Source organism: Neopelma chrysocephalum, unplaced genomic scaffold (genome assembly GCF_003984885.1).
Source record: "Neopelma chrysocephalum unplaced genomic scaffold, ASM398488v2 Primary Assembly neopelma1_94, whole genome shotgun sequence".
NCBI classification, from domain to species: Eukaryota; Metazoa; Chordata; class Aves; order Passeriformes; family Pipridae; genus Neopelma; species Neopelma chrysocephalum.
In genome coordinates, this window is record NW_020897756.1 from 4,953,725 (window position 1) to 4,964,315 (window position 10,591).

The 10,591-nt window shown below is 43.1% G+C and overlaps 1 long non-coding RNA gene across 1 annotated transcript; it reads right to left on the minus strand.

Annotated features, from left to right (window-relative positions):
- Positions 1–213: 213 nt before the first annotated feature.
- LOC113972616 lies at positions 214–9,562 on the minus strand. The gene is made up of 3 exons (XR_003535945.1): positions 9,459–9,562; positions 6,584–6,697; positions 214–1,350 (listed from the first exon to the last, which is right to left on the minus strand). It is a non-coding gene; the product is annotated as an uncharacterized LOC113972616 (long non-coding RNA).
- Positions 9,563–10,591: the final 1,029 nt, after the last annotated feature.

A 10,591-nucleotide genomic window follows, 5' to 3' on the forward strand; every position in this document is an offset into this window, starting at 1 on the left:
AATTCTTATCATTGAAAAAATGATAACACATTCTGGAAAACAGTTAACACACGGGGGGAGATATTGGAGAGGGAGGCAGAGGACAGACACCACTGCATTAACCAGTGATGCATCTGTGTTTGCAATTCTACCTGCAGTTGTGAATGGTAAAATAATCCAGAGAGAGGCAAAAAGGATAATCCCAACTGAGGAACCATTTCCCATCCAAATAAATCCATGTAACACAGGTTCTCAGAAGACATGACTGAAGAAGGTGCATGTGAAGTACCTATAAAACAACCAACAGTGCAGAGAGGAAACAACTGTTCAACGTTCATTGAATTCCAGAATTAAACTCCATTTCCAGGCAACTGATTTAGTAAAATATATAAAAAAGACTTCAATGTCTTACAAAAAGTGCCCTTTCTGTTATAAGTGCATCACATTTCAGTGCTGAGAACAGAAGGGGTTTTATAGCCAACTGTTTCCTTACTGTTCTTGCTGAACTCTCTGTTTCATATGATGCAACGTATCCAGTGTTTGTTTTGACACAAACCAGACCTCTGCTGGCATGGTATTTCCAACAGGGGTGGAACAGAGTCCTGCAGATCCCTGACACACAATAGTGGTCACATCTACAGCCAGATGTTCAGACACAAACCATCAGCTTGCTTCACTAAATCCCACTTTTATTTGAATTCAGCAAATTAGTAAATTTTTAAAGCAATACAACTTTTTATCCCCCAGCCATATACTGTTGAGCCAGTATTGTTCACAGTTGGATTCAATGGTCTTAGAGGTCTTTTCCAACATTAATGACTCTCTGGTTTTATTAAAAGCAAGCACAGGTTCTGTGGTTACTGGCAGAGACACAGGAGGCAGATTCCAGTTGAACTTCCTTGCCAGTTCATGGTGTAGCCCAACAGGAATGCTAAATGCCATTCCTGAGATTCATTCATGGATCCTTCCCTTTTCTCCAGCTCTTTTGAGGACCCCCAGCAGTCAGAGTCAGCAGGGCAGCTCTGGAGAGGCACAGACACCCCTGACCTGCAGTTGCCCAGCACTGACACAGGTTTTAAATCCCCAGGATGTGCTGGGGTGAACTGCCACCAGCACCAGGACTTTGATTCAAGGTTCAGTGTTATTTCCAACAGAACTTCTGCTTTTTTCCACTTATTAGTTCTTTTCTAGATGCACAAACCTTCACAGGCCAGTTGTCCCCTGTCACCTCTTCATTCCCCTCCATGACAGAGGGGACACTCCTTGGGCAGCGACATCAACCTGCAGGACATCATTTGGGATTTTTCCAGTTGACTTGGATCACCTTCCAGTTCACACTGCTTTGAATAAGTTGTTGATTTTCTCTCCTTTCTTGAAAGGAAGTAATTTTGTTAATTCTTATGATGCAAAGCAATTAAAGGGAAAAACACATTAATTTCAAAGCTCAAATCCTGCTGTTATTAGCACTTTCTTTCTAAATACTTAAGTTGAATAAACAGAGCATTTCGAGACGAATATTTTGAAATAGTCCTCGCCAGTTGTATCCCCCTACAGATAGTGATTACACCAGAAACTTGTACATCTGCATTTCTTTCAGAGGGTACGAGTTGTCTGCTGCTGTAGTGGGCTCAGAGCTGCAGGAATTGTAGCTCCCAACCATTCAGAACTCACTTCTCAGCAATCCAAACTCCAGGATGTGGGGTGCTGGCTGCAGGGGCAGGAGGAACATTGTCCATTTCTCCCTCCATCCTACCTGTTCCCAAAATGAAGTTTACCAAGATTAGAGGGTGAAGCCTTGTGTCCTTTACTGTGACCTGTCACAGTAGATTATCATTTACTTAAAGGAAGTTATTGAAGTCTTAAATATCCAAGTCTAGTCTTGCCCCATGAGTTGGCACATCCCAGCATCCATGGGCTGCATTAAATCCCATTCTTGCATCTCCTGAAACGTTAGGACTAAATACACCCGTTTTTCTTAGGAAATTATTTAAAAATCCATTATCTTCTTAATAATTTATTATTTTAAATGGGGTTTTTTTCACTATCTTGGTGGTATCTAAGGGCAGCTGCCCTGAAGCAGGAGTGCTGGATGGTGCTGGACTGGAGCTGCTGCCTCTGCTCCTGGGGCAGCCCAGGCTCTGCAGGGCAGGGGGGGCCCCTCTCTAGTTGGGGGGGAGTCATGTTTTAACCCCAACTGGCAGCTCAGCCCCAAGGGGGAGAGAATTGAAGGGCAAAAGTGAGAAAGCTGGAGGGCTGAGATAAAGACAGTTTAACAGGGAAATTCATTCCCCGCTTCCCATGGGAGGCAGGTTCAGCCACCCCAGGACAGCCAGGCTCCATCACAGTAATGGTGGCTTGGGAAGGCAAACACCATCCCTCCAAACATCCCCCCATTCCTTCTTTCCCAGCTTTACACACTGAGCATGATGCTGGACGGTCTGGAATATCCCTGGGGTCAGCTGGGATCACCTGTCCCAGCTGTGTCCCCTCCCAACTCCTCGTGCCCCCCCGGCCTCCTCGCTGAGCCATGTCATCTATTAAATGGTTTCTTGGAAGCAGATGAATCACACTAATTTTAAACAAAATATGTGATATTAAGCAATTTACTTTTAAAAAAATTTTCTGTTGCTTTAATTCTTTCATGGTTTGTTTTTTTCTGCTTTTCTCATTGGTCTGATCAGTCCTCGATACAATCATACCATTTTAATTCTGCAGTGATAACGCTTTCTTTACATTTGTGACCAGCAAACATGGCAATAAAATGTTACTTTTTAATGTTGTGATCATTAAGAATTGTTAAAAGTTTTTTCCAAGGCTTATATTTGTTTCAGGAACTCTACCTGCAACTCTTTCCAGTCTTGTCTTGCCCTTGTTTTAATTCTTCGTTCATTTTTAAAATAATAATTCTTATGCCAATCTTAAAACTTTCCAGTCTAATATCCATTACCAAATTAAATAGTTTATCATAGTCTAGATAGTATTACCAGTATTCCTGAGGTTGCTCAGGAGCTGCTCTGCTGCTTCAGGTAACTCCAACCTTGATATTAATGTATTTACTAAACATCAGGACTTAAATATGGGAAGCGTATCAGTTTAGACTCGGTGAGTGAGGCAAAGGAACACTTGTATAAAAGAAATGTGAAGTTATTCTACGACCAAAGGAAGGCCAGAACAGGCGTGATGAGGTGTCACAGAGGCCAAGGCACGTAAAATGGGATTTAAAGTACTGACTGTATCCCCTAAATTATCCCATTGTGTGCTTTGATTTTGCAGCTTGTAGTGGGGCGTATTTTCAGGTTCCCTCAGGAACCACAATCTCTCTCATCTTGCACTTTTAGTCTTTCAAAAGTGTTGGTTGTCCCTAAGGGAAGAGTAAATAGCCCAGGATTCAATAAAATCGTGACAGGCAGAAACACCCGTCTCACAGGCTGCAGGAGGGTCTTGGTTACAACATTTCCTTCGCAGTTTGCAGTTAACAAGGTTCCAAAATACTTGAAAAGTGGAATCAATGCATAAGTTTCAAAACTGATGCTTCAAAATGAAATCAGACTGAAAGTGGTTGAACTAAATAATGCTGGATCTGAGGCTCTTGACACCAACAACAACCGATTAGAAACAGGCAAAAGGGACAGAGAAAGCAGTGACTGAAACCAAAGCTCTGTGCTGCACCTCTTCACCATTCAAGGGGATCTATTTCCATTCAGATTTATTTTAAACAACCCTGTTATTTAAGTGAGGCAGATTGACAGCCTGTTCAGCATATTTGGGAAAGAAACTCTTCCTGGAGTTCCTTTGTTTCTTCACCAAGTAGCACCAGTTCTGTTCACCTCCTGCATTAAGCAAGCAGCTACTTACCCAGCAAACTTACTCCAGGACCCTTTTATTTCTTGAGTAGCAGGTTGCTCATGATATCATTTTCTAAGTTGATTTCTTTCTCTATCTGGAAACACAAAAATGCATCTAAAAGCAGCATTTTATGCTTCTACACAGAGCAAGAATGGAATTAGCACTGACCGAACGTTACAACCTGCAAGATCCAGTTGGTTCCACTCACTGTAGGGACAGAGAAGGTGCAAGGAGCTGCTCCATTCCCTTTGTGTTCCTCAAGAGGAGGAAATTGTGGTGCCCACCATTCCTGCTGGAAGCACCAGACAGCTCTTCTGGTGCAGGATTTGTGGTTTCACCACAGAAGAAGCTACATTTCCTTGGAGGTGAGTGGTTTGTCTTTAAACATCATGGAAATTCTCATGTTTCCAAAGCACTCTGATAGGCACAATTCCTATGCAGAATTAATTAACTTTTTTTGTCCAAAGACAATGAGAATGGAATAAAATTATTATTTTTTTAATAGAAGCTGGGCCCTCCCTGAGATCCTGATAAGCATTAAAATGGACTATTCTGTTGTGTCCCTGGCACGTGGAGTTCTGAGCAGCCCCCTGTGCAGTCAGTCAGGGAGGCTCTTACTGAAAATTCCTGAATACCTCTAAATTAATTAAGGTTTTCCCATTGCATTTCTGCTCTGCAGGCACTGGAGAGATTAGAGGGAAGCATTGATGTTCACTGCATTTCTCTAGATTTCTTGCTGCCCAAGGGAAAGAGTGAAAGAAATGAGAATCTTTCCCTGAGCTATTAAAAAAAAAATCAAAACAATGACAAAACAAAACACGAAGATTAAAAAGAAAAAAGAAATTGTTGAAATAAGAATAAATATCTAAAATTACAGCAATATTCCACATTTCCATCCTTATTCCAGATGATTTTTTTGATCCTGCTTGCTCTCAGCCGGAGCCCAGCAGTTGGTGCATCCCCTGGTCCCTGCTGGATTCTGAGCTGCAGATCTCCCAGGAACAGATGGATTCACTCAGTCTGGGACTGTGCCATGCAGAGATTTTATATCTTTTAATTTGCAATTGGCCAGCAGAGAGGCTGCACAGCTGCAAAGTGTAGCCCCTCTTTAGATACATTATTGGATATTTATTCCTGTGTCCAGGCTGCAGCATTGTCACACTGTCACCCAGCACAGCAACCAGGCAGCTTGAAAACAAAGTCTCACAATCCCACCACATTCCAAGATAAAATGAGTAAGAATTAATTGTTTTCTATTTCTCCTCAGCCCTTTCTATTAGATGTAACAAGATTGAAACCATCCCTTCCCTCAAAGCATCTGAGAGGGGACTGAATTAACTAATGTTAAACATTCAAACTGCTTTGTTTTCTAGAGGAAAATCGGAACATTCAGGCAACTTTGAGATTCGTAATAATTAGTTACATTTGTTTTTACTGAGTTTCTGTTCATGGGACTCATAGTTCTGACCTGTAACTGGAAAGTGGTTGGGAATCAGCAGATCTGGCCTGTTTCTGTCACATAAAGGCCACTTCACTCTCTGCCTCCTTCTCCCTGTTTGTAATAATGGTGACTTCTCTGTGTAAAGCATTTTGTAGTGTTGTGGCAACACATTAAATATGAAACAGATTATTATTAGAGCAGAAGTGCCAATGTCACAGTGCTCGGAGAAGAATGCAGCGTGGCACCAAAGCGGGGATTAAGAAACCAGAGCCGTGAAAACCAACTAAATAGGTTTAAAATGATGAATAAAATAATGACCAAAAATGAAATTAGAATCAAAGGCACTTGGAAATGGAGACTGGCCAGATTTTTGTTTTCTTTTAAAATGTGTAAACCGGGAAACTATAAATGGGGATAGATGGAGAGGGACAGAAGAGAAAATATTGGGACAAGACAAGGTGGGTCTTGGGGAAGGGTCTGGAGCACAAATCTGGTGAGGAGCAGCTGAGGGAGCTGGGGGGGCTCAGCCTGGAGAAAAGGAGGCTCAGGAGGGACCTTCTGCCCCTCTACAATTCCCTAATGGAAGGGTGGAGCTGGGGGGGGTTGGGCTCTGCTCCCAGGGAACAAGGACGGGAGAAAACATCCCCACGTTGTGCCAGGAGAGGTTTGGATTGGATATACGGGAAAATTTCTTCATGGAAAGTGTGGTCAAGCATTGGAAGAGGCTGCCCAGGGCAGTGGTGGAGTCACCATCCCTCGAGGGATGTAAAAGACATGTAGATGTGACACTGAGTTTTACGTGACACAGTTTAATGGTGGCCCTGGCAGCGTTAGGATTATGTTTGGACTCAGTCTTAAAGGTCTTTTCCAACTCCAGTGATTCTATGCTTTTAAAATAACACAGAAAAATTACATAAATGAAACAAAACACAGAAATAGGTAGAAGAATACAGATGGCCTTTCCAAAACTTGGGGGCAGACTGAAATAGTTAGCAGAGCCTTCAGAAAAAGTTTTGCCACAAATAAGCAAAAGTTTTATAAGGGGCCTTTTGATTTAATTACAATTTTTTCCAGGAAACAAACAATAGCAAAACTTATTTGGATTTAAGGAACCAGGCATTCAGATGCATAACAAACACACACATAGCTCTACCAAAACCCATGTGGGGTCAGAGTGATGATAATTTATCACCTTAAGGAATTGCTTCAAGATGAGCTCAAATACAGCAGTTTTTGGCATAGTTGCCTGTCTTCACTAGATACATGCAGTTTGGAATGTTTTTATGTTTCCTAATGATTCTCTCAGTAAAAAATTACTTGGAGTTGCTGCTGGTTACTATGGAGAGCTTTGATTAGCTGGAGTCTACCTGGATCACTCCTCAGCCACCATGAGAAGAGAATATGCAGATGGAATCCCAGCTAACACTGTTTCTTATTCAGTTCAAAAAAAAAAAAAAAGGAGAACAAATCTTTAAGAAGCAGAAAGCAGAATCAATACTTTCAGTCCAGAAATAATAATAATAAAAAAGACAGATATCCACCACTTCACTTGTGACTTCTGACTTTCTCCCTCACTCCCATCAATGCAAAATAAAGGATCTGGATGTTCATCAAAGCACTTTGTGTTTTGGATGGTGCCAAGGCTCCATGGGAAGGGCTGGTTTCTGGGACTCAGCTCTTCCAGTACCAAGGTCTGAAGTCAGTCCTCTGCCTTTCTTTCTGTCTCTTTTTGAGCAAGGCAACTTTAAAGTTTTAGTTTATGAGTACAAGCTTTGAAGAGTCTCTTGGTGGAGATTTGAAGTGGGAGGATTTGTGGGCAAGCTACTGCCACAGGTACAGGATTGAGTGGAGGAATATCATGAAAATCCATGTTCAGGTTTTCAATGGAGGGGAAAAGCAAGAGAGTGACTGAGAAGAGATGGTTAGACCAGGACTTTGTCCCTCTTCTCCTGGGAGGGTGAAAGTGTCTGGCCTCGATTGAGACTGGTTGTGATCCTGCCCTGGGAAACAAAGTGCAGATGTCACAGGCAGGTGATTCATTAAGGCAGGTGATTCATTAAGGCAGGTCAGTCCTTAATTACAAAAACCTCAGTGGCACTGGAAAAAGAGGAGAGCAAAGAAACCAAATGCAACCCGAAGAACAAAGAGGTCAACACTTTTCTCGGTGTCCCTTGTGCTCTGAAGCTGCATTGGAGCTGCAGAGACTGGCAAAGAAATGCCCCTGGAGGGAATTCCCATCTCAGCTCTCTTTCTTGGAGGGGAATCTCATAAGATGTGTGCAAGGATCCAGAGGGAGAAAGGACACTAATCCTGCTCCTGAAGCAGCAAATCTGTGGTTGTTTTCTTTCCTTTGGTTCAAGATGGGGTTTTTTTTCCTCCTCTTTTCCTAATTCACAACTTCCTTTTTCTGCCTGTTAACCAAACAAGCATGGGTTGGACAACAAGAATATTCTTCAAGGCCGGGTTGGAAAGGGCTTGGAGCACCCTGGTCTAGTGGAAAGTGTCCCTGCCCATGGCAAGGGGTGGAACTGGGTGATCTTTAGGGTCTTTTCCAACCCAAACCATTCTCTGAAATTCAATGCCTGACTTTTAGGCCAAAAGAACACAATTAATTAACAAGGGCTTGTCAGAAATCAATCTTATGACATTTAAGACCTGACAAACTGTATCACAAGAAATAGTTATTTGAATGTCAACTTCAAAGTCCAAGCCATTTTATTCCTTACGAGCTTTTATTAAAGATGTTAGTCCTGTGATTATTTTGAAATAATTCTGAGCTGCTCTTGGCACCTGTTGATGAGTTAAGAATGGAGTGTTGCACGAGTTCACACAAAGAAGTTGTTCTCTACACAGAGATAAGGATGTATTCTAGAAAAAAAGATGTTTTCCATGAAAGCCTCATTTTGGAGGGGGAGGGAAAAAAAACAAAAAAGCACCACCAACAAAAAACCAACCAAACATTTCAGGTCACTGTTCCAAAAAGAGCACAAAGCCAAGGCAAGAAGTCATCAAAAAAGCTCATCAGACCCTGTTAGTGCTCTGGGGAGAGTTCACTGCAATTCATGTATCTCTGTAAAATCCTTTGATTTTATCAAGAAAACATCTTCTGATTTTTGTATAACTGACACAATGTTTCCTTTTCCTCATTTTTCAGTGTATCCAAAAAGTCAAGTTCTTGGAAAGTCTGGGCTTTAAAATTCTGTGTTGCAAAAGAGCATAAAATAAATCTGTTTATTGCTTCCTGATACAATGATTGCATCCTCACTGGTTTTAAAAGAGAATTAGGAGAGAATAGCAGAATATAAAATTCCATCAGAAGACAAAGAGGTGTGGTGGCAAAGACAAGGAAAAGTATCTTAAGATTGGGAGTAAGAACAATTACAGATTATTTCTGCAAGCCCTGGGAGTCGTAAACACCAGATCAGCTGGCAGAAGAAATAGCAGAAGATTTATAAGAAATAAAAGACATTTTAATTTGGGGGTACTTTGAAATAATGGTCCTCAAATAATATCATCATATTGGTAAGGGAGTAGCCAAAAAGAGCTTTGTAAGTGCCTGCAATATTGTGTCAAAGTGACTTTTCTGGCAGGAGAGCAGCACCAGCCACAGATGTTGGCTATCCTATGGGTTTTCTTTTCAGAAAAGTCTCCAAATCCTTAGATTAAGTGTGCACTAAAGGGAATACCCTGTTCTCTTTCAATTTGGCAAATACATGATTATAAAATGTCCTGATCTGGATAATACTTTGTTTTGAATTTGCACAATGACAAAATTCCATCCAGGCTGCCTGTTTGGACGACAGTGAGTACAATCACCACCCCTCCCTTCTTCAGTTCCTGCCCCAGCAAGTCAATGAAGAAACATTTTTTCCCTTCCTTTGCTTTTCCCACAGTACTTGAAATAAAACATTTACAAACATTTGGGCCAAATCCACTGGAACATTTTAATAACAGGGACAGAGCATATTCCACATTTTCTATTTTCACAAGGAAAACCTAAACTTGGCGCATTTCTTCCCTCATCCCCATTTTTTCAGTAAATAAATAAAAATAATAAAAAATATTTTGAAAAAATTTAAAATCTTCCTAGCTAGAAGGGAAGTAACAGAAATAAGAGCTATACCATAATTGTGCAAATCTTTCACTTGCAATTGCTTTCCTCTATGAGCCTTTGACTTCTCACAGACTTTACCTTCCCAAACCCAGTGAGTGTCACCATCTGAAGTGATCAATTGATGGGGACAATCTGGCATGTCTGGTGATGGCAATCAGGACATTGCACTGAAGAGACTTTGCAGTCCTAAAATCATAGAATCACAGAATCAACCAGGTTGGAAAAGACCTCTGAGATCATCAAGTCCAACCCTTGATCCAACCCCACCGTGGTTCCCAGCCCATGGCACTGATGCCACATCCAGTCTCACCTGAAACACCTCCAGGGACAGTGAATCCAACCCCTCCCTGCCCAGCCCATTCCAATGGCTGAGCACTCTCTTGGGAAAAAATTTCTTCCTAATATCCAACTCAAACACCCCTGGCACAGCTGAAGACCCTGAGCCCTCTTGTCCTACTGCTGCTTCCCGGGAGCAGAGCCCGACCCCCACCTGGCTCCCCCCTCCTGTCAGGGAGTTGCAGAGAGTCAGGAGGTCTCCCCTGAGCCTCCTCCTCTCCAGGCTGAGCCCCCCCAGCTCCCTCAGCCTCTCCTCACAGCACTTGTGCTCCAGTCCCTTCCCCAGCCTCGCTGCTCTTCTCTGCCCCTGCTCCAGCCCCTCCATGTCCTTCCTGAGCTGAGGGCCCAGAGCTGGACACAGCACTCCAGGGGTGGCCTCACCAGCGCTGAGTCCAGGGGCAGAATCCCTGCCCTGCTCCTGCTGCCACACTGTTCCTGAGCCAGGCCAGGATCCATTGGCCCTCTTGGCCACCTGGGCACACTCTGGCTCCTGTTCAGCTTCCTGTCCATCCACACTCCCAGCTCCCTTCCTGCCTGGCTGCTCTCCAGCCACTCTGTCCCAGCCTGGGGGGCTGCCGGGGATTGTTGTGGCCAAAGGACCCAGCACTTGGCCTGGTTGAACCTCATCCCATTGGAATCAGCCCAACTCTCCAGCCTGTCCAGGTCCCTCTGCAGAGCCCTCCTGCCTTCCAGCAGATCAACACTCCCCCCCAGCTTGGTGTCATGTGGAAATTTGCTAATGGGGGACTCAATCCCCTCATCCAGATCATCAAATAAGATATTAAATATTACTGGGCCCAACACTGATCCCTGGGGACACCAGATCCTCTGGTGACCAGATCCCAACAGGATGCAGCACCATTCCCACCACTCCT